Here is a 27,242-nt window from a genome sequence, read left to right as displayed (position 1 = left end):
CTTTGTCCCGCCGTAGCCCTCAATGGTTTACAACCCCACAACAGGGCACAGCAATCCACCGACCCCACCGCCGTGCCACACCGAATTATTGTGCGATTCGGCCCCCAGTGGATGCCCCTCGGTAATGTGTCATATTAGACGAGTGTAACGACAAATGTTTGCGTGGTAGAGTAATTATGGTGTACGTGTACGGGGAAACGGTGTTTGCGCAGCAATTGCGGACACAGTGTAACAGGGGCGGAATAAGGGGAACATGCCCGCATTCACCAAGGTAGATGGAAAACCGCCTGAAAAACCATCCACCATCCGCCGGGCTGGTTCGTACCGGGAACCGGCACGCCTTCCCGCTTGGGAAGCCGGGCGACAAGGTATAGAGTACAGCAAAGTATAGAGTAATATATTGATCTATACAGTAATTCAAACCTACAGATTATGAAGGACGCCTGCTCGTCTTCCGACAGATCATGTATTCATACGACAACGCTTTAGATTCACAAATATCAAGTCTGTGACTCTTACGGGTTTAGGGTTTTACTTTTCTGGGTTGTTATGCACATAGTTCAAAAGTAGATTTTTGCATGTCTATCTTTTGAAAGGCGCATGTAAATTTTCTTTGGTCAGAAATTCTTGATTTTTATTTTCTCCTTTAAACTGGTGGAATCACATTTCTCTTGAAAGTTCGTTTGCGGAGAAGGAAATTAATGCCCGAGATGTGGCTTCAAAACCGCATCGTGAGCTAGCCGGTGTTGAGTTACACAACAAGCTGCTAGAGTTCGCTTACAAAATCCGTTCCATACTACTCTAATTCGCCTTCAAGATGTGCATCGTGGGGAAGTACTGTAGTTGATTCGTCCTCTCCGCTCCCTTAATTAGTGAGCAATATGTTATCTCTGAGCCATGAAACATGATCACAGAAAGGCGACATGACGTCGCCAGGAGAAAACGGAGATCATGTTTCATAATTTCGTTAACACAGTGTAGATGACGTATTTTTATTGCGGTGAACGTTTTCGTCAAAATTAGGTCACCTTCATATCTAAAATATGGAAATGATGAATACTGTCACCCAGTTCGGTCGGTGAAAACGGCCTTTTTCGGCAGAAATCTGTCATTGCAGTAGAAATATATGAGCTACACTGTGTTTCCTTGATAAAACTGCACCTATAACTCTAAATTTTTATTACTAAGTTTTTCTCTACACTCATTTAAAGAACGTATTTTCGATATCTGACTGTTACCGTTGCAATGCTCGGGTAGACCTTTGTATGGAAACAGCTAGTCAGCCGTATAGAAAATGATTCAAGCAATATACTATCTCGTCAAAGTTACATGGGATTTGTAGCGAAATCCACGTTCAATTTTTTGCCTCTGTTCGAGTCAACTGCTTCCCCGCTGAACATAAACGTCTCTTAATTTTAAAATGTTGACAAAGATGAATTTACGAAGTTACTTGTCGGGTTTAGATGTCAACGCATGAGGGGTTGGAGAATGAAAGATACAAGAGACAGAAGAGAGCGAGAGCGAGAGAGAGAGAGAGAGAGAGAGAGAGAGAATGAGGGAATGACAGAGAGACAGAGAAAGAGAACGTAAATCGTGTCTTGCACTTGTGGAAGTTTGAATATAAAGTGAAGAAATAGTTGCACGTTCTTTATGATAGTTTAATCTTGAAAATGATATCGAGACACTCTAGTAAACAACATTTATAAGCAGAGAATCATGTCATAGCTAAAAATACTGTTATTCTGACTCCATTTCTGTGTACACCAAATTACACGAAGAGGAATGCGAGGTAAATCATAGTTGCTGTCTGCAGAAGTGAGTAAAAGGTCAAAGCAACCAACAGTTACAAACAGACAGGGTTGCGAAAGGTTCCATGTTGTTTTGAGTTCTCCCGTTTGCAGCACAGCAGGTAGTTCGCATAATAATTACTTGATATTTCAGCACGATTCCCGCAGCATGCAAGAAACAAACATATCACTATAGCATCGCACATTATATCCATCTCTTTACGTTACTGAGGGTGATGAAAGTGGACCGTATCTCTGTGTAGATGCGGAGAAACAAGCACAGTTCGTTAATCCAAAAAAAATTCATAGAGTGCAAATATAATATGGTAGTAGTGAAAATGTCCTAAATTTGTTGATATGTTCGCGGTAAACCGTCGGCTGAAAATTCCGCAAGAGATCAGGTGCGGAGCCAACAACGGCACGAAGGTTAATGTGGAGCAGCGAAAAACTAAAGACAGTCAAGCGGACGGCCACTGCATCAAGAAAAATACGCATGTCACCATCATATTTTCAAAAACTTCCCACTTAACCTGTTGAATCAAGTCTCTCGTCAACGCAGCAGAATGCAGGCGAACGTTATCAGGTGCTTTCGGACTACAATTCGCGCCGTTTATTTTGCACGTTCAGGCTTAATCGGTGAATGACGTGTAGTAGGCATTTATGGTCTCTCACTTAGGCATAAATTCAATTAATAGGACGCCCTTTCGATCTAACTCTGTGGGCATAAACTCTTTGGTGCTTAGCAATTGTTTAGCTACTTCCGGTTTAGTTTGGCAACATGAATCATAGAGTTCCACTGACTGGCGCTTTGTTTCTGTAATTTTCACCAGAAACACTCTGGTCTAAAACCTTATGGTTGTCCTTGTTGAACCGAGTGCGAAAAGTCAGTGCAGTTACCATTAGTTGTTTTCTGTGTTCATATATGAGTCGACAAACCCACATAGCACACACTTCCATATCCCAAATCATCATTAATGGATTGATAAAAACCGTGAATTTTCTGGAAAGCAGAGCCTTAGACTATCGTGTTGAGTTTTCCCCTCAATTCTTGATCTGAGTTCGTCACACCCAACGGGAGGTCGGCTTGATGGTACTCTGTCATTCATCCGCCATTAAACGTGATGCATCATTTTAGAACTGAAGCTTTATTCATAACTTTTCCATAAACTTCGATAGAGCGGACTGTTTGGTATTACGTGTTTGAGCGGAGCGAAAACAAGGCTCCCTAGAAGTTACTGAATGGATCTTTGTCTGTATTTTCATAACCAAACAAATGAACAACTCGAGTATTCAATTGGTCAAGCTTAGGTCTAGTGTTGCTAAGAGATATAAACTGAATTAGTGATTTGAGGGAAAATTTTTGTCCAAATTTTCATAGCGAAAAAAAGAGTAAGTAATAGCCCAACGTGGTATCATGCTGACCAGCGAGAGATCTAGTTTTACGAAAAGGATTTAACTGTTTGAAAACAATCAGGCAATTAAGAAAAACTTAACTAGTGATTTGATGGAAGATTGAAATATTTCACGAACAGCTGCTGGTAGCTATTTAATGAAGTATAAAAAAGTTCATCTCTTCGAGGCCTAGCTATTTTCCGCATAAAAAATTAAATTGGTTTAGAAATCCTGTAATTCTTTCTTTTATGTTGAAAAATGAAATAAATATCAGATTATAGCATAAACTGAAACTTCTCTGCTTTCTATTGATCTAATGTACTCTTAATAATAATAGAATCCCGATCGATATTTAAATATATTATATTGCATTGTTTCTGAACGAAACTTTACAATAAAAAAATTAAAAAAGTCACATGTTTTATGGAATGATTTGTCTAAAACTATGATTTCGAGTGTCATTCGCTATACATACACTCCTGGAAATGGAAAAAAGAACACATTGACACCGGTGTGTCAGACCTACCATACTTGCTCCGGACACTGCGAGAGGGCTGTACAAACAATGATCACACGCACGGCACAGCGGACACACCAGGAACCGCGGTGTTGGCCGCCGAATGGCGCTAGCTGCGCAGCATTTGTGCACCGCCGCCGTCAGTGTCAGCCAGTTTGCCGTGGCATACGGAGCTCCATCGCAGTCTTTAACACTGGTAGCATGCCGCGACAGCGTGAACGTGAACCGTATGTGCAGTTGGTGGACTTTGAGCGAGGGCGTATAGTGGGCATGCGGGAGGCCGGGTGGACGTACCGCCGAATTGCTCAACACGTGGGGCGTGAGGTCTCCACAGTACATCGATGTTGTCGCCAGTGGTCGGCGGAAGGTGCACGTGCCCGTCGACCTGGGACCGGACCGCAGCGACGCACGGATACACACCAAGACTGTAGGATCCTACGCAGTGCCGTAGGGGACCGCACCGCCACTTCCCAGCAAATTAGGGACACTGTTGCTCCTGGGGTATCGGCGAGGACCATTCGTAACCGTCTCCATGAAGCTGGGCTACGGTCCCGCACACCGTTAGGCCGTCTTCCGCTCACGCCCCAACATCGTGCAGCCCGCCTCCAGTGGTGTCGCGACAGGCGTGAATGGAGGGACGAATGGAGACGTGTCGTCTTCAGCGATGAGAGTCGCTTCTGCCTTGGTGCCAATGATGGTCGTATGCGTGTTTGGCGCCGTGCAGGTGAGCGCCACAATCAGGACTGCATACGACCGAGGCACACAGGGCATCATGGTGGGGGGAGCGATCTCCTACACTGGGCGTACACCTCTGGTGATCGTCGAGGGGACACTGAATAGTGCACAGTACATCCAAACCGTCACCGAACCCATCGTTCTACCATTCCTAGATCGGCAAGGGAACTTGCTGTTCCAACAGGACAATGCACGTCCGCATGTATCCCGTGCCACCCAACGTGCTCTAGAAGGTGTAAGTCAACTACCCTGGCCAGCAAGATCTCCGGATCTGTCCCCCATTGAGCATGTTTGGGACTGGATGAAGCATCGTCTCACGCGGTCTGCACATCCAGCACGAACGCTGGTCCATCTGTGGCGCCAGGTGGAAATGGCATGGCAAGCCGTTCCACAGGACTACATCCAGCATCTCTACGATCGTCTCCATGGGAGAATAGCAGCCTGCATTGCTGCGAAAGGTGGATATACACTGTACTAGTGCCGACATTGTGCATGCTCTGTTGCCTGTGTCTATGTGCCTGTGGTTCTGTCAGTGTGATCATGTGATGTATCTGACCCCAGGAATGTGTCAATAAAGTTTCCCCTTCCTGGGACAATGAATTCACGGTGTTCTTATTTCAATTTCCAGGAGTGTATTTCACGGAAACCTTCGTTATAATACAGCAGCGGTATAGCAATACTGTCACTACAGCAATTGTTAATAGTTTCTGTCAATTGTTATTGTGGTTGCTAACGTTTTTTTATATTTTCACGTGTTTAATTAACCTGCACCTTACATGACAAGCTGAGTTTGGATAGTCCTTGTGCACCTAGTTTAGTGACGCATTTACAATTTCTCCCCGTATGTGTTTTTATACAGACTCCTCTTCTTCTCTCACACCAGCGAAAATTTGTCATTTTGCTGTTTGCCCGAGATGGTTATGCAGTACATACCGTGCAAGATTATTATTACTTTTTACATTTATAGGCCAAATATTTTAGGCTTGTCACACTGTCTGGGAAGCTAGCTACTACACTTTACGTATCTGCGGAAAATATTCTAAACGAGTTATGCTCACGAAAACCATGGAAAAAGGATAATTTACACTGTTTATTAACAATAGCAGCATCTATGCCGGATTCTGAGTTTTTTAAAAGTGTCTTCATACTTATCTCTTTATGAAAACCTCTTACTGAAATGGATAATGTGTGTAATTCTTTCCTGATGTAGAAAACCGGGCATTCTATGCATCAAGTAAAGACATTCATTTATCAAACTTTTAAACATGAGTGAAAGTGACGTGTGATACCTACGACACAATCAAGTTTTGGACACGTTTACTGTAGCCACTGAAGATTTTGTGTGAACCTGGAAGATGTTAGTTTCACGTTCCACGAATCATTTGTAAGAAACATTGCAAATTAATTTTAGCTACATGCTGAAAGTTTATCACTTTCTTTGTTAAGCATACAGAGGTGAGTTAGTAATTCCTATTCATTAGCGTTTACACATTACAATATTAGAAATTCTTCAACGGAATAGAAGGAATTGTCAAGCAGAAACTTCTTTACTTTATTTTCAAACTTAACTTTTCTGTCTGTGAGACATTTTATATTACAGGGTAAGTAATCAAAAATGTTATTTGCAGTATTGTAACCCTTTTTTATGCTAGAGAAAACTTCAATGTGGGTTAATGAATGTTAATTTCCCTTCTGGTATTGTAATAATGTATATCATTGTTCCTTTTGAGCTGCAGTGAATTATTTAGAACAAACTTCATGAGCGAATACGTGTTCTATGAAACAGTACTCAGAATGCCCAACTTCTCAAACAGATGGCAACAAGATAACTGTGGGCGAGTGGCACATATTATTGTTACAGCACGTTTTTGAGCAATGAATATTATTGAATGAAAATATGCAAAATATGTTGAGTTACTGATTTGTGTCTCCTCAGGATTTGAAATTATTCTAAGTGCAAATGTGGCTGCACTAAGTCTTTTTAGGAGTTCCAAAATATGATTTTCCAGTTTAAATTCAAGAAATATGGACACCTAAAAATTTTGAAGTTCCACCTTATTTATTATTTCCTCGTTATCATTGGCGTAGTTCCCTATATGACGCTGAGACTAATCGTCAAATAGCATTTAGCGACACACTTAGGAACACTGTTTGCCATTTCTTCTGTTGCTGCTGTATGTGTGGTTGGATTGATTGCAACAGATTATATTAGATAGCTTTCAGTTTGTTGGACCAAAACACTATTACAGCCAATATCGTTAATGACGTGCCAAACTTCAGGTTCATTTACAGTTCGCATGTTTACAGCTACACGACACTGAAACGAAGAAATTAGTTTATTTTACTTAATTTCATTCAGTAAGGAGTTGGTGAAAAATGTTTAGGAAAATTGCACTGATAATTTTTAAAAAAACAAAACCGAATTATATGAATTAAATCTGTTGTTTGTACTAGACGTTAGTGGAAAAATCTCCTTAAAATGACTTGTATTTTAGTGAGTGGTTAAACATTACATACCATCGTTATTGTCATATGTTGTCAATGCTGTTTGTCTTTTGTGGAGACACTAAGAGGCACGATTCTAGTAACAATAGCGCATGCAGACTTGATGGTTGTATCACAAAAATTAGAATTCAGAAACTTGTCAGAGCGCATTAAATATCTCGTCGGTTACACAGAGCGTTTCAAGAGGAACAGTAAATATTTTAGGAGGTGATAATAGAGACTAATTCGAACAAAACATTGCGTATAACACGTATCTAGTTTTTGGTGGATAGAGTGGTACAACTGCTTATAGTGCTAAGTTTCCATTTCATGTGTTCGTACTCCAGTTGCATTGGGTTTATTTAGCGATTCTCCTATATGATTTGAAGATGTACTTGAGCGTGCATAACTGAATTTTTCAACTGTGATTGTAATTTGTTGGCCAAATATATTGCACAGTTTAAGAATTCTGCAGGTATTTACAAATACTGAGTACACAGAAACGTACTTGTGTGTGGGGTGGCAAATTGGGCGGGGGGAGGGGGGGGGGGGTAGGGGAGGGGGATGAAAGGGACTAAACATCAAATCAAGACCATCGGTTATTTTCGCAATGGAATTACGGTAGACAGTTTTCCAACGATTAGTATCACATTCAAGAAAGTTTGTTCCTATATTCACAGAACTGCGTGGGACCAAAGCATTTCCGAACAGTTCCTCCGAAGGCGTAGGTGAACGAAGCGTGGGAACAGCAAACGGCGTTATTCAGTCACTAGATTGTAAACTTTCAAGGGGCCTACGCAGACTTCCTACACATACCAGTGACCACATACCAGAATATGCACGGCCTCTATCTTCATCATTTAGAGTGCATTCAACGCCTGGAGAAGTATGTAGGTGAATGTCCGCTACCGTAGCGGAGTGGTCAAGCCTAGACGACTGCCATGCGGAGGACATGGGTTAGATTCCCGGTACTGCCAATAATTTTTTTCTTGATGGGGGGTGGTATGGGGTGCACTCTGCATCCTGATGCCAGTTGAGGTGTTACTTCGCTGAATAGTAGCTGTCTATAATGTCTGTAAAACGCCTCGGAGAGCGGTGTGTTGACCACATAGCTCTCCATCCCGGATCCGCATGTCGCTGCAAGGCCGGTAGATATCACTTGAGCCTTCACGGCATGGCGAGGAGCTAGTTTTGTGGAAAAGATTGGAATTATGTCGTCGGTTTGTTGCAAGTCACCGAGTAATCCCGTTGATACTGTTTACTGATGAAGCCACAACCACTCGTGGTTATATCAACAACATTGGCAAAGGACACGACATCTGTGGTTCGTCAAACCTCATACGCCTTTGTGGAGACGCATTTTAAGAACGCTTCTCTGTAAATCTGAGGTGTAGTATGAGAGGCGATAAGTTGGTTGATACTGTTGCCGTATCGTTTTATAGAGCTCCGTTATATATACTTCCAGCATTAACGGAAGAGGTTCCTCTGACTAGAAGCTTGAATGGGTCCTTGCACATTCTAATCGTCAGATGCAATATCATCTAAACCAAGGGTCACATTTCTTGACCACAGGGGTCCTCGGAATCTAAAGAGACGAACTGATCATAGTATGAATAGCGCTGCCTTCATCTTGGCCAGCTCCTTCCTTTTGACTGAAAATAATCTCTGCAGATATTTAAATTCAGGTTTTTAGCTATAATATAATATGTATTAGCACTTAAATATAAGGATATTTCATAATAGTAAGTGATTGCAGTGTTACATCTGCGTTTTATTTCCACATTAGCGCTTCTTCTCCGCGGAATCCATGGCTTATCAAACAGAGTATCTAAACATCACCACCGATTAATTCAGAATGTTGTTGTTGTTGTGGTCTTCAGTCCTGAGACTGGTTTGATGCAGCTCTCCATGCTACTCTATCTTGTGCAAGCTTCTTCATCCCCCAGTACCTACTGCAACCTACATCCTTCTGAATCTGCTTAGTGTAGTCATCTCTTGGTCTCCCTCTACGATTTTTACCCTCCACGCTGCCCTCTAATACTAAATTGGTCATCCCTTGGTGCCTCAGAACATATCCTACCAACCAATCCCTTCTTCTTGTCAAGTTGTGCCACAAAATTCTCTTCTCTCCAATCCTATTCAATACTTCCTCATTAGTTATGTGATCTACCCATCTAATCTTCAGCATTCTTCTGTAGCACCACATTTCGAAAGCTTCTTCTCTTCTTGTCCCAACTAATTATCGTCCATGTTTCACTTCCATACATGGCTACACTCCATACAAATACTTTCAGAAATGACTTCCTGACACTTAAATCTATACTCGATGTTAACAAATTTTTCTTCTTCAGAAACGCTTTCCTTGCCATTGCCAGTCTACATTTTATATGCTCTCTACTTCGAGCATCATCAGTTATTTTTCTCCCCAAATAGCAAACCTCCTTTAGTACTTTAAGCTTCTCGTTTCCTAATCTAATTCCCTCAACATCACCCGACTTAATTCGACTACATTCCATGATCCTCGTTTTGCTTTTGTTGATGTTCATCTTATATACTCCTTTCAAGACACTGTCCATTCCGTTCAACTGCTCTTCCAAGTCCTTTGCTGTCTCTGACAGAATCACAATGTCATCGGCGAACCTCAATATTTTTATTTCTTCTCCATGGATTTTAATACCTACTCCAAATTTTTCTTTTGTTTCCTTCACTGCTTGCTCAATATACAGATTGAATAACATCGGAGAGAGACTGCAACCCTGTCTCACTCCCTTCCCAACCACTTCTTCCCTTTTATGTCCCTCGACTCTTATAACTGCCATCTGGTTTCTGTACAAATTGTAAATAGCCTTTCGCTCCCTGTATTTTACCCCTGCTACCTTCAGAATTTGAAACAGACGCCTACAAAAATGTGAGTAGTTGAGAGTCACAGTTAGCGGCACTCATGAGGTCACAAAAAGTCATGGAACTGTGTATAATCGAAGCAAGCTTGTTTTACAGTTGATCAAAGCTCCTTTATACTTCCCATAAACATCCACGCCACTATTGTGCACAGGTCTACTAAGTACGCATTTAGATTCCGCTGAAACTATCAGTATATTAAATTAACCACTTAATATTTTTCTTTCATTATTTCGGGGCACAGTCTTAACTAATGGCACCACCATGCAGCCTAAGATTTTTTTCTTGAATAAGTTTTGTATTTATAGCTTCTATTATTTAATGTCAACCTTGAGCTTACAATAGGTACGAGTTTCAGGATTAGAAATTCACCATTTTCATTTTTTCCGTACATTCTTATAGCTACCATTGTAGAAATTAATAATATTAATAACTACTGGAGAAATGACCTATATTATTATTATTATTATTATTATTATTATTATTATTATTATTATTATTATTATTACTTTGGTCTTACGTAGTTCCCTTGTTTTTCCTATTATCCTGGAATGTCAGCAGTACGAGCGTTTCTTAATCTACGAAGGCACACATTACACAAAAATAGATTTTCGAATAACGGCGAGACATAAAAATCTGAACTCTAATACTTTAGTGTTGATTAAAGTTATCTTACAGATCTATGACTATTATACACAAGGCGGTTTACAATGACTGGTAACTGTCTCGATTAACAACAACATGAATACATGCACTAGACCCCCATCATGTCATGTATCTCTTTGAGACGCCATTTACGCATGCTTTTCTGCTCTACGTTGACTTAGTAGCTTAAAAAAATTCTAAAAGGCCTTGTCTACATTTAATAGAAACCCACTGGAAAGCAATTGTGCAAGAAATCCAGAAATACAGTAACTTACTTAATGAGTACGACATTCTCACCAACGTTACACACAGTAGCTTACATACTTGCATTATTGACTGGAGAATCACTCGTTAGTTGTCATCTCTGTGGAAGAAGAGCTGTTGTTGTAGCGTAGAATCGTTCCCGGCTAATTAGATGGCTCGAGGATAGTACGGTAGACTGACTTCACCTACAGTACCTGTTACTTCATACTTCCGGCGTTGCCACAGGGGTATGACTTCACAAGTCGTCTACTAATATAGCAAAGTGCCGTCAGAGCATCTCGCAAGCGGTCTTTATACATCTCGACTATTCTCATGTCGCCATGGAATACATTACATCCAATGCATACGTAGAGATTTCTTACGCCGTGTCTTGTGTTTGGTAACGAGTGTGTTACCGAAATTAATCGTTCAGCGAGGATTTCATTCTATACCAGCTTACGGTAGCTGAATTAAAAACCATTTTAATATTTTGGAACTGTATAGCACTGCTTTAGTAAAATCGTAAAGTTGGAATTATTGTTCGGAAATATTTAAATTTTTCGTCACAGGTGAAAAACGTCACAATTCATTCGGAAGTTTTATTATTTACTGAAGGTAAAATCTTAGGGGTTGTTAGGCCGCGTTATACACTCCTGGAAATGGAAAAAAGAACACATTGACACCGGTGTGTCAGACCCACCATACTTGCTCCGGACACTGCGAGAGGGCTGTACAAGCAATGATCACACGCACGGCACAGCGGACACACCAGGAACCGAGGTGTTGGCCGTCGAATGGCGCTAGCTGCGCAGCATTTGTGCACCGCCGCCGTCAGTGTCAGCCAGTTTGCCGTGGCATACGGAGCTCCATCGCAGTCTTTAACACTGGTAGCATGCCGCGACAGCGTGGATGTGAACCGTATGTGCAGTTGACGGACTTTGAGCGAGGGCGTATAGTGGGCATGCGGGAGGCCGGGTGGACGTACCGCCGAATTGCTCAACACGTGGGGCGTGAGGTCTCCATAGTACATCGATGTTGTCGCCAGTGGTCGGTGGAAGGTGCACGTGCCCGTCGACCTGGGATCGGACCGCAGCGACGCACGGATGCACGCCAAGACTGTAGGATACTACGCAGTGCCGTAGGGGACCGCACCGCCACTTCCCAGCAAATTAGGGACACTGTTGCTCCTGGGGTATCGGCGAGGACCATTCGCAACCGTCTCCATGAAGCTGGGCTACGGTCCCGCACACCGTTAGGCCGTCTTCCGCTCACGCCCCAACATCGTGCAGCCCGCCTCCAGTGGTGTCGCGACGGGCGTGAATGGAGGGACGAATGGAGACGTGTCGTCTTCAGCGATGAGAGTCGCTTCTGCCTTGGTGCCAATGATGGTCGTATGCGTGTTTGGCGCCGTGCAGGTGAGCGCCACAATCAGGACTGCATACGACCGAGGCACACAGGGCCAACACCTGGCATCATGGTGTGGGGAGCGATCTCCTACACTGGCCGTACACCTCTGGTGATCGTTGAGGGGCCACTGAATAGAGCACGGTACATCCAAACCGTCATCGAACCCATCGTTCTACCATTCCTAGACCAGCAAGGGTACTTGCTGTTCCAACAGGAAAATGCACGTCCGCATGTATCCCGTGCCACCCAACGTGCTCTAAAAGGTGTAAGTCAACTACCGTGGCCAGCAAGATCTCCGGATCTGTCCCCCACTGAGCATGTTTGGGACTGGATGAAGCGTCGTCTCACGCGGTCTGCACGTCCAGGACGAACGCTGGTCCATCTGAGGCGCCAGGTGGAAATGGCATGGCAAGCCGTCCCACAGGACTACATCCAGCATCTCTACGATCGTCTCCATGGGAGAATAGCAGCCTGCATTGTTGCGAAAGGTGGATATACACTGTACTAGTGCCGACATTGTACATGCTCTGTTGCCTGTGTCTATGTGCCTGTGGTTCTGTCAGTGTGATCATGTGATGTATCTGACCCCAGGAATGTGTCAATAAAGTTTCCCCTTCCTGGGACAATGAATTCACGGTGTTCTTATTTCAATTTCCAGGAGTGTACGAAAGCAACAGACATTCCCACCCTGCTACTGCAATATTCTTCAGGATCTTGTCGTGTCCACGGTTAGTCACAAAGGTAATATAGCCCATTGTAATTGCTATCTGAAATATTAGTCTGCTTTTTGTTCTCATAACAATACTCCAGTAGACTATTTAAATAGAACAACTATTGCAGATTTTCTCGCTTTAATTTTAAGACGATTCCTGATTGGAATTTCTCATGCTAAAGAATGAGAGGGATCAATTTGTTTTACTTGCAAAAAGGTTCATATAGCCAAGATCTCATAAATTCTTGTTTATTTTTGACAATCGGTTTCGACAGGCTTTTCTGATCTTTAAAAATGTTTGTTCCAAACGTGTTCATTTTGAGTTGCTCATGCCAAGTTGTCTTATTAGGTGGCAAAATGTAGTACATTATACAAAGGTCTTTTAACGTGATTCTTGTTACATATTTATTTTATAAAAACAAAGGTATCCGTAAGTGATACTCTATAAACGAAAACTATTGACCGTTTCTTTCTGTTCCTATGTACCAGAAATATCGAGGCCATGAGGGCCGCCTGTGCTTAGTTGAACTTTCATCTTGTACGTCACTAGAGTAACAGCACATCTGTTGATTGAAAGCCGCAGTAACCAACGAAATATTAGTACAGGGGCAACTGCGCGACTCCACTCACATTTCATCTGCCACCACCACTGTGGCCTCTGGCGAAGCTGCTTTATACTTGGTTACTCTCTTTCTTCCACAAACCAAGCCTCCAACAAATAAGAGTTCGAAGTCCAGAGGAGTTACTGTTAAGGTGTTACAGACTCGTGAAAGGAAAACGTTTTTGAAGATAAAGTATGTTTTCTGGTGTCAAGGGTTGATAGATGTTGGACGAGTGATTTATTATTGTAATTTGTGTCTTTAGTTTTCGCCTGATACATATGCTTAACATATAACTTTCAGCTACTGCTAGATTTAAAGAAATTTGTGGCTTTGTGTTTTTGAAAACGATGATGACGTTGTGACAGCCATAAACTGGTATTTGCAGACCCTGCAGGATCGCACGTAGAGATAGAAAGGCCTTGGAGAAAGTACATTTACGTAAAAAGAGACTACACCATAAAGTGGATAAATTTTTGACCTAGAAATATTGCCCTCGTACAGCATTTAATATCTCTCGTGGCCCTTGCCAGGATTCGATCCATATTCATACAGAAATAGGTAATATTTAAGGTTGAATAACAAGTTCACTGTTTTCGTTTTACTGATTTTTATTTCAAACCAGATTTCGGTTTATTAGGCCGTCTTCAGGAAGCATCTGAGTAGCGTCAGCTAGTTATTAGGTAACCAAACATTATAGGCAAAGGCACAATCACTTGCATAGTGTGTTGTGCATCAAACTTGTTTCTTAACATTGAAGTTACACTTTAAACAATGGACAATGTTAAGCACAATAAATAATTAAATTGTACAATATTGCAGGTTAAATGGATATGTCTCGACATTGACTGAGAAACTCTTACACTGACCACTCTCCATTTATGTAGTGCAACAAACATGTTCAACATTAAACACATACTTGGTTACAACAGACAATATTAAAGTATTACAAGTTATATTGTTGAAGTTTGTGGGGTGAGTAAGAAAGGAATCGGAAATTAAAACACCATATAATTTCCAAACTTCCTGGCAGATTAAAACCGTGTGCCCGACCGAGACTCGAACTCGGGACCTTTGCCTTTCGCGGGCAAGTGCTTTACCAACTGAGCTACCGAAGCACGACTCACGTCCGGTACTCACAGCTTTACTTCTGCCAGTATCCGTCTCCTACCTTCCAATCTTTACAGAAGCTCTTCTGCGAACCTTGCAGAACTAGCACTCCTGAAAGAAAGGATACTGCGGAGACATGGCTTAGCCACAGCCTGGGTGATGTTTCCAGAATGAGATTTTCACTCTGCAGCGGAGTGTGCGCTGATATGAAACTTCCTGGCAGATTAAAACTGTATGCCCGACCGAGACTCGAACTCGGGACCTTTGCCTTTCACGGGCAAGTGCTCTACCAACTGAGCTACCGAAGCACGACTCACGTCCGGTAGTCACAGCTTTACTTCTGCCAGTATCCGTCTCCTACCTTCCAATCTTTACAGAAGCTCTTCTGCGAACCTTGCAGAACTAGCACTCCTGAAAGAAAGGATACTGCGGAGACATGGCTTAGCCACAGCCTGGGGGATGTTTCCAGAATGAGATTTTCACTCTGCAGCGAAGTGTGCGCTGATATGAAACTTCCTGGCAGATTAAAACTGTGTGCCCGACCGAGACTCGAACTCGGGACCTTTGCCTTTCGCGGGCAAGTGCTCTACCAACTGAGCTACCGAAGCACGACTCACGTCCGGTACTCACAGCTTTACTTCTGCCAGTATCCGTCTCCTACCTTCCAATCTTTACAGAAGCTCTTCTGCGAACCTTGCAGAACTAGCACTCCTGAAAGAAAGGATACTGCGGAGACATGGCTTAGCCACAGCCTGGGTGATGTTTCCAGAATGAGATTTTCACTCTGCAGCGGAGTTTGCGCTGATATGAAACTTCCTGGCAGATTAAAACTGTGTGCCCGACCGAGACTCGAACTCGGGACCTTTGCCTTTCGCGTGCAAGTGCTCTACCAACTGAGCTACCGAAGCACGACTCACGTCCGGTACTCACAGCTTTACTTCTGTCAGTATCCGTCTCCTACCTTCCAATCAGCGCACTCTCCGCTGCAGAGTGAAAATCTCATTCTGAAAACATCCCCCAGGCTGTGGCTAAGCCATGTCTCCGCAGTATCCTTTCTTTCAGGAGTGCTAGTTCTGCAAGGTTCGCAGAAGAGCTTCTGTAAAGATTGGAAGGTAGGAGACGGATACTGGCAGAAGTAAAGCTGTGAGTACCGGACGTGAGTCGTGCTTCGGTAGCTGAGTTGGTTTGGAGGATTCACAGTTGCCGGCACGGTAGCTCAGCGTGTTCGGTCAGAGGGTTAGCTGCCCTCTGTAATAAAAAAAAACTGAGTGAATGGATCAATAACGAACTTCAAGGGGCGTCAGGGGACGTCCGCCACGAACAATTGCAACGAACTACAGCGAACAAAATGAGAAGCCGGCACGGTAGCTCAGCGTGTTCGGTCAGAGGGTTAGCTGCCCTCTGTAATAAAAAAACTGAGTTCAACGATCAAAAACGAACTGAAACGGATGTCTTACGGCGTCCGCCCCCAGCCAATGCAACGAACAAAAGCGAACAAAATGAGATTTAAAAATATATAAAAAAAAAAGTTGGTAGAGCACTTGCCCGCGAAAGGCAAAGGTCCCGAGTTCGAGTCTCGGTCGGGCACACAGTTTTAATCTGCCAGGAAGTTTCATATCAGCGCACACTCCGCTGCAGAGTGAAAATCTCATTCTGGAACCATATAATTTCCTTTAATATTGCCTATTTTAACCATCCACTATGTTTAATATCGCCCATTGCATAAAATGTTATTTATAATCTAAATCATGTTTGTTGAGCAACATAAATTACTAGCGCTTAGTTACATAGTTCTTAACTGATGTCACGACCTCCAAGACTATGGAACCATAACCATGTAATCTGTAATACTGTAAGATAATGTATTGTAATTATTGTGTCTAATACTGTCCGTTCCTTTAGATTTAGTTTTTAGTGTTAAAGAGCATGTTTGTCGTACAACATAAATGAAGAGTGCTTTGTGTAACATTTTCTCAGACAATGTCAAGACTTTACGAAATTTCGCATTATATCCATTTAACCTGCATGACAGTGCAGTATAATTATTTATTGTGCGTAACATTGTCCATTGTTTAAAGGGTAATTTCAATGTTAAGAAACAAGTTTGATGCACAACACTTCATGCAAGTGATTATATCTTTGGCTATAATGTTTGGTTACTTAAGATCTAACAGACGCTACTCAGATGTTTCCTGAATATGGCCGAATAAGCTGAAAACTAGTTTGAAATAAACAAAAGTCAGTAGCACAAAAACACCGTACTTGTTATTCAATCCTAAATATGTAACTTTTCTACTAAGAAGTAACGGAAGAATCCATAAAATAGATAATGTTGATTGCCACCCACCAAATATTTGCAGTCTGCATGGTTCTGTGTTCCTTGGGGCAGCTGATAGGCTTTCGTTTTGCAGCAATAATACCCATGGATGACAAAGATCTTTTTTTAGGCCGTTTCTGTTTCTGATTGAATTTTGTGCCAAGATAGGTTCGTTCAAAACTGAAATACTTCTTCAAGCGAATAATTTTGTTTTGGATAGTAAGTAAAAATAACGAACATACATTAGACCCTGCCTTGAGCTAACAAGGTATACTGCGATGGCGAATTCCAACATATGGATTTTTAGTTGTGTAATAAGACACAGCTCATCGTTCTTGTAATAATTTTATATCGAATATATTGCACGGTAGACAGCAGACAACACACTTCGACAGTTCCATACTGCTCTCAGATGTGTTCAGAACTAACAAAGAAGTAAGAAATACGTGGCTAACTGATCCCTTACACTCAATGCACATAGTGATGAGTGTGTGTGGAAATCTCACTTTATTCTATACATAAATGGGGACTGATTTGTCCTCATCTTCCTCCAACTTTTCGATGTTTTATTGTACTGTTACTTCACCGTAAGTAATGAATACATCCAAAGTTGCCCTTAGTTGGTTTTATTATGAACGAATATGATAATAAAACTATGAAATAGGATGCTATCGGTGCTGAAACATTGTCTGCTTCTCTAAGAGGAGCAACGAACCTAGCGTTTTCATTCACATGTCGGATCGTCATTAACAACGTTATATGGCCTAGTTCAAAAAAATTATATACAGCGATTTGGAGTGGGAGCACTGCCCGATAATCAGAAGTGATACAAAAGCTAGTATAAGTTCGATCAGATTGGACACGGATGTACCAGACAATCAGCGATGTCCTTCTCAAAGAAAGTTACTAAGTGCTGTACGGCAACAGCTGTAAGATATACAGGAGTTGGACAAATATACGGCAACACCACCATAAATGCATACCTGGACATCATTGCAAATACGTACTAGCTAAGCCTGCAGCTGGCGATTTTGTGTTTGACCAAGGATGGCACCTGCGCAATGCCCTCAATATGTCGCAAATGTTAGTAGTGATCAGAACAGATTTCTTTGTAGTTGTGAGTGTGTTACGTCGGAACTAGTGAATTACAACGTGGGAAAATTGTTGGTGAAGCAGCCGAAGTGCTTGTTGTTTGGTGTTTCAAGAGGCATCTTATCGAAGATTTACAGTGAAAGCGGAAAAACATCATCCGCTAAGTCACAATGCGGAAGGAAGTATGTGTTAAGTGGCAGAGGTCATTGAAGAGGACTGAATAAGTAGACCACAGCTGCAAAAATCACTGCAGAGGTGAATGTCTCATTCAAGAACCACGTCAACACCGAAACAACCCGAAGGGAGCTCCAAAAACTGGAATTCGAAAACCACACATCGGTGACGCAAATGTTCGTAATAGGAAAACGTGGTATCGGAGTCAAAAAACATGGACTATGAAGCAATGGAAGAAAGTCATTTGGTCAGATGAGTCTTATTTCACACGGTTTCCAACTTCTCGGCGAGTATTCGCCTGGCGTACGCTGCCCCAAGACTTCGAAGCAGACTCCTCGTTGCCTTAAGTAAAACATGGGGGAGTCCGATGACGATTTGGGCAGCCATAGCGTATTATTCCATAGGACTCGTGGTTCCTCTGCATGGTCGCATTACTGTCAAGGACTCTGTGATCAGGTCTATCCCATGATACAATTTTTGTTCCCAAATGGTGAAGCTATGTCTCAAGACGATACTGTCCCTACTTAAACAGCTCGCATCATCCAGGATTTGTTTTGTGGACGCGAGGACGAACTATCGCATCATTCGCGGTCAGCGCAGTCACCAAACGTCAGTATTACTGAGTATTTATGATCTATTTTGGAGAGAAGGGTGTGTGATGGCTATCCACCTTCATCATAGTTCTTGCACTTGCCACTATTTTATAGTTAAAATGGAGTGACATTGGCTTGAAAACCATACAGGACCTCTATTTGATGGTTCAAATGGCTCTGAGCACTATGGGATTTAACACCTGAGGTCATCAGTCCCCTAGAACTTCGAACTACTTAAACCTAACTAACCTAAGGACAACACACACATCCATGCCCGAGGCAGGATTCGAACCTGCGACCGTAGCGTTTTACTTGTAACGTAATAAGCATGCTAATGTGTTGTGTTTTTGGCGTTTCTATATTGTTTTCGAACACGCTGCAGTTTCAGTATGCTGAACGGATAATGGCGTATCCTACAGTTATTTTTCGGCCGCTTGAGAATCCTACAAGTGATTGACATTGCACCACTGTTGCTTCATGCTGAGGGCAGGTGGAAGTAATGATCTAGTAAATGAGCACTAAAATCATGGAAAAGGTGTCCCGGATAGAGGAAATTACTGGTGTACAAACCGTTATTAGGATAAGTAGCTGTCGCAGTAGATAAGTTATTTTAATCTGCATCTAACCATTACAAATTTTGATCGTACGAAAACATGTGTTCTCTCTCATGCACTGACACTGGTGGGTCGTCAAATCGTAGGACACACACATACACACACTGTCATACGCAAAGAAAACAATGACAACATTCAATAAAGATTTTCTTCGAAAAAGTACAGCTTATCTGCAATGCACAAACGATAAAAATATATATTCGTGGAGGTATGCAACTAATTGAAGGCATTTTCTTTATTGCCTTGCGCGTTTCGCTTCTTTCATTTGCACAGCATTTTCAGTGGCGATTTACAGCGTTGTTAACCCATTTGTATGATCCTGGAGATATGTACAATAGTCTCCATGCTCAATGCTCCAGTTAGCCGTATTCCAACGATCTTCCTCCCACCTTTGACTCAACACATCACATACGTCAATTGCACTTTATATTTGTATTCATCATGTACCAAGATGAGAAACATACAAGTAGATATCCTCGGATTAACGAAGCAGCTTAAATCACTTAATAAAGGCAAGGCATCCGGTCCAGATTGTATACCAGTCACGTTCCTCTCAGAGTATGCTACTAAATAGCTCCATATTTAGCAGTTATATACAACCACTCGCTCACAGAAAGATCCGTACCTAAAGACTGGAAAATTGCTCAAGTCACATCAATACCCAAAAAGGGATGTAGGTGTAATCTGATGAATTGCAGGCCAATATCACGTCGATTTGCAATAGAGTTTTGGAACATATACTGTATTCGGACATTATGAAGTACCTCGAAGAAAACGATTTATTGACACATAGTCAGCACGGTTTCAGAAAATATCTTTCTTGTGAAACACAACTAGCTCTTTACACTCATGAAGTAATGAGTACTATCGACATGGGATGTCAAATTGATTCCATAGTTTTAGACTTCCAGAAGGCTTTCGACACCGTGACTCAAAAGCGTCTTCTAACCGAACTGCGTGCCTACGGAGTATCGGCTCAGTTGTGCGACTGGATTCGTGACTTCCTGTCACGAAGGTCACAGTTCGTAATAACAGACGGAAAGTCATCGAGTAAAACAGAAGTAATATCCGACGTTCCCCGAGGAAGTGTTATAGGCCCTCTAATGTTCCTGATCTACACTCCTGGAAATTGAAATAAGAACACGGTGAATTCATTGTCCCACGAAGGGGAAACTTTATTCACACATTCCTGGGGTCAGATACATCACATGATCACACTGACAGAACCACGGGCACACAGACACAGGCTACAGAGCATGCACAATGTCGGCACTAGTACAGTGTATATCCACCTTTCGCAGCAATGCAGGCTGCTATTCTCCCATGGAGACGATCGTAGAGATGCTGGATGTAGTCCTGTGGAACGGCTTGCCATGCCATTTCCACCTGGCGCCTCAGTTGGACCAGCGTTCGTGCTGGACGTGCAGACCGCGTGAGACGACGCTACATCCAGTCCCAAACATGCTCAATGGGGGACAGATCCGGAGATCTTGCTGGCCAGGGTAGTTGACTTACACCTTCTAGAGCACGTTGGGTGGCACGGGATACATGCGGACGTGCATTGTCCTGTTGGAACAGCAAGTTCCTTGGCGGTCTAGGAATGGTAGAACGATGGGTTCGATGACGGTTTGGATGTACCGTGCACTATTCAGTGTCCCCTCGACGATCACCAGAGGTGTACGGCCAGTGTAGGAGATCGCTCCCCACACCATGATGCCGGGTGTTGGCATCATGGTCGTATGCAGTCCTGATTATGGCGCTCACCTGCACGGCGCCAAACACGCATACGACCATCATTGGCACCAAGGCAGAAGCGACTCTCATCGCTGAAGACGACACGTCTCCATTCGTCCCTCCATTCACGCCTGTCGCGACACCACTGGAGGCGGGCTGCACGATGTTGGGGCGTGAGCGGAAGACGGCCTAACGGTGTGCGGGACCGTAGCCCAGCTTCATGGAGACGGTTGCGAATGGTCCTCGCCGATACCCCAGAAGCAACAGTGTCCCTAATTTGCTGGGAAGTGGCGGTGCGGTCCCCTACGGCACTGTGTAGGATCCTACGGTCTTGGTGTGCATCCGTGCGTCGCTGCGGTCCGGTCCCAGGTCGACGGGCACGTGCACCTTCCGCCGACCACTGGCGACAACATCGATGTACTATGGAGACCTCACGCCCCACGTATTGAGCAATTCGGCGGTACGTCCACCCGGCCTCCCGAATGCCCACTATACGCCCTCGCTCAAAGTCCGTCAACTGCACATACGGTTCACGTCCACGCTGTCGCGGCATGCTACCAGTGTTAAAGACTGCGATGGAGCTCCGTTTGCCACGGCAAACTGGCGGCGGCACAAATGGCGGTGCACAAATGCTGCGCAGCTAGCGCCATTCGACGGCGAACACCGCGGTTCCTGGTGTGTCCGCTGTGCCGTGCGTGTGATCATTGCTTGTACAGCCCTCTCGCAGTGTCCGGAGCAAGTATGGTGGGTCTGACACACCGGTGTCAATGTGTTCTTTTTTCCATATCCAGGAGTGTAATATTAACAACATAGGAGACAATCTGAGTAGTCGTCTTAGATTGTTTGCAGATGATGCTTTCATTTGCCGTCTTGTAAATCATCAAATGATCAAAACGACTTGCAAAATGATTTATGTAAGATATCTGTATGGTGCGAAAAGTGGCAGTTGACCCCGAATAAGGAAAAGTGTGAAGTTATTCACCTGATTGCTAAAAGAAATCAGCTAAATTTTGATTACTCGATAAGTCACACAAATCTGAAGGCTGTAAATTCAACTAAATACTTAGGGTTTACAATTACAAATATATCCTAAAGTGGAACGATCTCATAGATAATATTGTAGGTAGAGCAAACCAAAGACTGCGATTCATTGGTAGAACACTTAGAAGGTTCAACAGGTCTACCAAAGAGACTACTTACACCACGCTTGTCCGCCCTGTTCTGGAGTACTGCTGTGCGGTGTGGGATCCGCGCATCAGGTGGGAATGACAGATGACATCGAAAAAGTACAAAGAAGGGCAGCTCGTTTTGTATTATCGCGAAATAGGAGAGATAGTGTCACAGATATGATACGTGAATTGGAGTGGCAATCATTAAAACAAAAGCGTTTTTCGTTGCAACGGGATCTTCTCATGAAATTTCAGTACCCAGTTTTCTCCTCCGATTGCGAAAACATTCCTACATAGGGAGAAATGACCATCACGATAAAATAAGAGAAATCAGGGCTCGCACAGAAAAATTTAAGTGCTCGCTTATCCCGCGTGCCGTTCGAGAGTGGAACGGTAGAGAGACAGCTTGAAGGTGGTTATTGTACCCTCTGCCAGGCACTTTATTGTGAATAGCAGAGTAATCATTTAGATGTAGATGTAGATGTGTGTGTTTTCGTTGTTTTGTGTTGATGCATACTGTACACATCTAACTTAGCTTCCAGTTCCCACGACAACAATAGCTGTCCCGTCCTCCATACGCACGTGGCTGATGTTACGGTCTTCCACCAGCCAACGCTGAACCAGGTACTCCAGGACGGCGCGCCATCAAAAGCCGCGCTGCATGCAATATCTTGTCCTACTGCTGCTGCCCACCACCCTCGGTGCTGCATGCAAGTTTCTGCTGCTTCGTTTTGCACAGAACAGACTTCTCTCTGCTGTCACTGAGGGCCGCTCATAGCCTTGCTGCGGCACTACACTTGGCTGCGTCGTAAGTTTCGCACGCGTTCCCTCGTGGTGGAAACACACCACCAGCACCGGCACCAAGTGCCAAGCGAAGCAGGACTGAACACCGTGCCGTAAATCCCCAGTTCACGGTTCAATGGCCATTACACTTTATATCTCTACATGTTGTTATTCAAACATACTTGCATGACCTAAGTAATTATTTTGTGATTCATTAATTTGGTAGTCAAAAGTTACAATACTTTGACGAACTGTACAGCTTTATTTTTCTCTGCATTAAGAGTTAGTTTCAGTCTTTACACTAGTTTGATATTTAGGAAAGATCATAATAAATTTTAGCTGACTGAATTTTCTCATAGATATCTGAATCATCTGTGAAAAGCCTGAAATCGTTACAAATACTATTCGCTGCGTCATTAATGAATAACGTGAACAGCAACGGTCCTCTTACACACCCGTAGGGCACATCAGATATTAATTCAGTGTCTGTAGACGATAGTCCATCCAGGAAAAAGTGATGGCCTAGGCTGTTGAAAAAAGTCCGAACCTGTCGTCAAACAGGTTACATATCGCACAGGAATATATTTTCTCTAGGAATCGATATGGTGCTGAATTAAAAGCTTTTAGCAATCCTAGAACCACTGACTAACTGAGGATATCATGTGTTAAGGGCACGAGTTGACTTAGGACGATCGATGATATTGGAACCTATGCTGATTTCCATGGAGAACACAAGTATATTTTTATTAGATCGTAATGTTTGAATTCAGAATATGTTTTTCGCCGACTCTGTAAAAAACAAGAAAACTTGACGTAGGCCAGCAGTTCTGTGGAGCCTTCTTTGTAAGATGGTATGACCTATGCTGTCTTCCTATCACACGAAACATATCACCACATCACTATTGAAGGGATCTGAGGAAAATTACGGTTAAGAGTAAAGCTAAGTCATTGAAAATACTGCATAGAATATCGCAGTACCACCATCAACTCTGGGGCGATGTTCAGGTTTGGCAGTTGGAGCAACATTTTATAACTGTTAGCACTAATTTCTGTATCATCTCAGCAGCGGTGCGGCATTGAACGCTGGGAACATTCCTTGTGAAATGAATTTTCTAACCTATACTCCGTAAGCCATCTTACGGTGTGGGGCGAAGAGTATGTAGTTTATCATTGTCACTTTCCCTTTTCCTATTCCAACTGTACACGGTTCGCGTATGTGGTTGATGTTTCGGCAGCCGAGTTGCAAGTCTTTTCCGTTAACGCTACATTGGGTGACTTGCGTGTCGATGATGATGTTTAAATGATGATGACGACGACAGTATCCCGTCCCCGTACGGATAAAATCTCCTACCCGGCCGACTGCTGCATGGCAGTCAGACAAGCTGATCCCTCAGCTAAGGGAGTCAAACCCCTCTATTATTGCCTTATTGATGTTTTCATGAGATGCACGTAGGAGGAAGCACTATATTGGTTGACTCTTCTCGGAAAGCACGCTCTCGGAATATTAACAGTAGAGAAGGCAGCCAAACGCCTCTCTTGCAGCGAATGCTACTGGAGTTGGCTGAGGATCTTCGAGATGCTTTGCAACCTGTAAAGAAACATGCTGCTCTTCATCTGTCTGAAGAGTAATATTCAAGTACTGGTCGAAAGAGTATTTTGTAAGCTACTTACTTTAATGATGGACTACATTTAGCCGGCCGCGGTGGTCTCGCGGTTCTAGGCGCGCAGTCCGGAACCGCGCGACTGCTACGGTCGCAGGTTCGAATCCTGCCTCGGGCATGGATGTGTGTGATGTCCTTAGGTTAGTTAGGTTTAAGTAGTTCTAAGTTCTAGGGGACTAATGACCACAGCAGTTGAGTCCCATAGTGCTCAGAGCCATTTGAACCATTTTGACTACATTTCCTGAAGATTCTCCTGCGAATCTCTGTCTGCTGTCACCCTCACCGCGATTAATTTTGTGTGATCGTTACAAGTCAAATCACTTCGCAGGCATGCTCCTAGATATTTTATGAAAGTAACTGCTTGCAGTGACTGTTTGCAATCGTGTGATCACACTATAAAGAGTTTTCTGTAGTAACAGTACATTACATTTGTTTATTTTGAGGGTCAGATGCCACTCCCTGCATCACGATTAGATCCTCTGCACGTCATCCTGCAACACAGTTTTATAGCATAGCAACTTCTCTGTATACAACAGCCTCATCTGCGAAATGCCTCTTGGAACACCAGACATCATCTAATAGGTCATTTACATATATTGTGGAAAGTAATGGTTCTATACTACTCGCTTGGTGCACGCTCGTCGTTGCTTTTACGTCGGAAGACTTATCTCCGTTGAGGATTATGTGATTTATTCTGCGTGCCCGAAAATCTTCAGGATTCCTGCAACACACCTGACCTATAAAAGGAGCTCCCGGCATTTCTCTACCCGTTAGCGGAGGTCGAAAAATCGGCATGCAAGATCGTCACAGAATCGTAAGCGTATTTGTTTCATTCTTTCCACTCTACAAACCATAGGACCAAGATCTGTTCTGATAACGATATTACAAAACGGCAGCTCTGCACGCATCCCCCGCGAGCAATCTCTCTTCTCCAAATGATCCAGCCGCTGTATAAACGGAGGATGGCCTCAACCCAGGTGGCAGGTGTCATTCGTGGCGACGTGAGCCACCATTTGCAGCCAGGTGCACCCAGTGCGTTCAATAGTTGCCAGTGGAGCCTCCTCCATGCATCAGACAACAACCCGACAAGCAAGCAGAGTGGAAAATGGCTCTCTTTCCAGTCCAGTCCACAATTTCCATTAGGGGCTCCATTACCTGCCTAACAATGGAACCCCTAGTGACAAGATTTTCCACCTCTGTACCTGTCCGGACCGCAGGAAAATCGACCCCAACAGGCGAGACAATCTATGCTGGCGCAGTTGTAGTTTCAGCAGTTGGAATCACCTCAAACCTGTTTTCGAGGCGTAACAGGGCAGCCTAGCTGTCGATCCCACTTTAGCCTCCCTCCCAGAGACTCACGACCCCGCCGTCAGGCAAGTACCGACCAGCTGAGACGTGTGAATCTGAAGGCGCAGCAGCATCCGGGATCCCAGGCGGCGCCAGAGGCTGTAGAGATGCCAAAGCATTCATCTCAGGTTCTCCGACGGCACCACAGCGCAGTGCGACAGCCAGAACCTATCGACCGTGGCCAACACAGCTGTTTATGTTCAGTGACCCATTCCAAATGGTTCAAATGACTCTGAGCACTATGGGACTTAACTGCTGAGGTCATCAGTCCCCTAGAACTTAGAACTACCTAAACCTAACTAACCTAAGGACATCACACACATCCACGCCCGAGGCAGGATTCGAACCTGCGACCGTAGCGGTCGCGCGGTTCCCGACTGTAGCGCCTAGAACCGCTCGGCCACCCCGGCCGGCTGAGCAATTCCCTCTGCATCCGTGCAGAAGAGAGAATTCATCACATCGGTATTTGATTCCCTGTTTTCTATTTTATTTCCTGTCTCCTAGATAGATCTTAGTATTGCTCTAGTAAGGAAGCAAATATTTTGAATAGCGTGGTAAATGTTGAAGAACAGAAAACACACAAATCAAGTGGTTCAGTGTAACTGTCCGTGGAAGAACGTATGCTATGAGGGTTCTGCAATTACGCTTCACAAAGACAATTCAGGGCAAAGGAGATCCAGAAACGACACCCTGCTGATATTAGCGACTCAGTTTCCTTTGACATCTCAATCTGTTGTTCACATGGCTTCTGGTCATCGACAACTTAGAATCACATTTAGTTTTAACAATCTAGTTTACTTTACTGAAAGATGTCCTGTTTTTAGTTATAATTCTCAGTTCTGACTGATTATATGAACACGTAACACAGTGGGCGGAAGCAGTGCGGTTGAATTCTTGTACTTATTAGACGTAGCGTTGTAGGAAGTAGGACGTCCAGTGGCTCTGAGCACTATGGGACTTAACTACTCTGGTCATCAGTCCCCTAGAACTTAGAACTACTTAAACCTAACTAATCTAAGGACATCACACACATCCATTCCCGAGGCAGGATTCGAACCTGCGACCGTAGCAGTCGCGCGGTTCCGGCGTCGAAGTGCAACAGTGCATTTTGGACCTACTTGAGATGCCACATTATTCTCTTGTCAGTATCCTGGTAGGGGAGGTATGCCATTGTGTTCCTGAGAACTGCGTAAATTTTGTAAAATTTGTGTGTTTTGGACAAGCAAAAC

General features: G+C 43.5%; 1 protein-coding gene and 1 non-coding gene across 2 annotated transcripts in view; both read right to left on the bottom strand.

The window, feature by feature from the left end:
- The window catches only part of LOC126327137 (esterase FE4-like), a 406,577-nt gene that overhangs the window by 370,111 nt on the left and 9,224 nt on the right, over nucleotides 1–27,242 (bottom strand). The gene's annotated exons all lie outside the window — the stretch shown is intronic.
- Trnas-uga (transfer RNA serine (anticodon UGA)) lies at nucleotides 14,764–14,838 on the bottom strand. Its single transcript has one exon. It is a non-coding gene; the product is annotated as a tRNA-Ser (tRNA).

The sequence above is a fragment of the Schistocerca gregaria genome, chromosome 2, assembly GCF_023897955.1.
Source record: "Schistocerca gregaria isolate iqSchGreg1 chromosome 2, iqSchGreg1.2, whole genome shotgun sequence".
In the NCBI taxonomy this organism is placed as follows: Eukaryota; Metazoa; Arthropoda; class Insecta; order Orthoptera; family Acrididae; genus Schistocerca; species Schistocerca gregaria.
The sequence above is the reverse complement of the archived record's forward strand: the minus strand, read 5'-3'. Positions and strand labels throughout refer to the sequence as shown.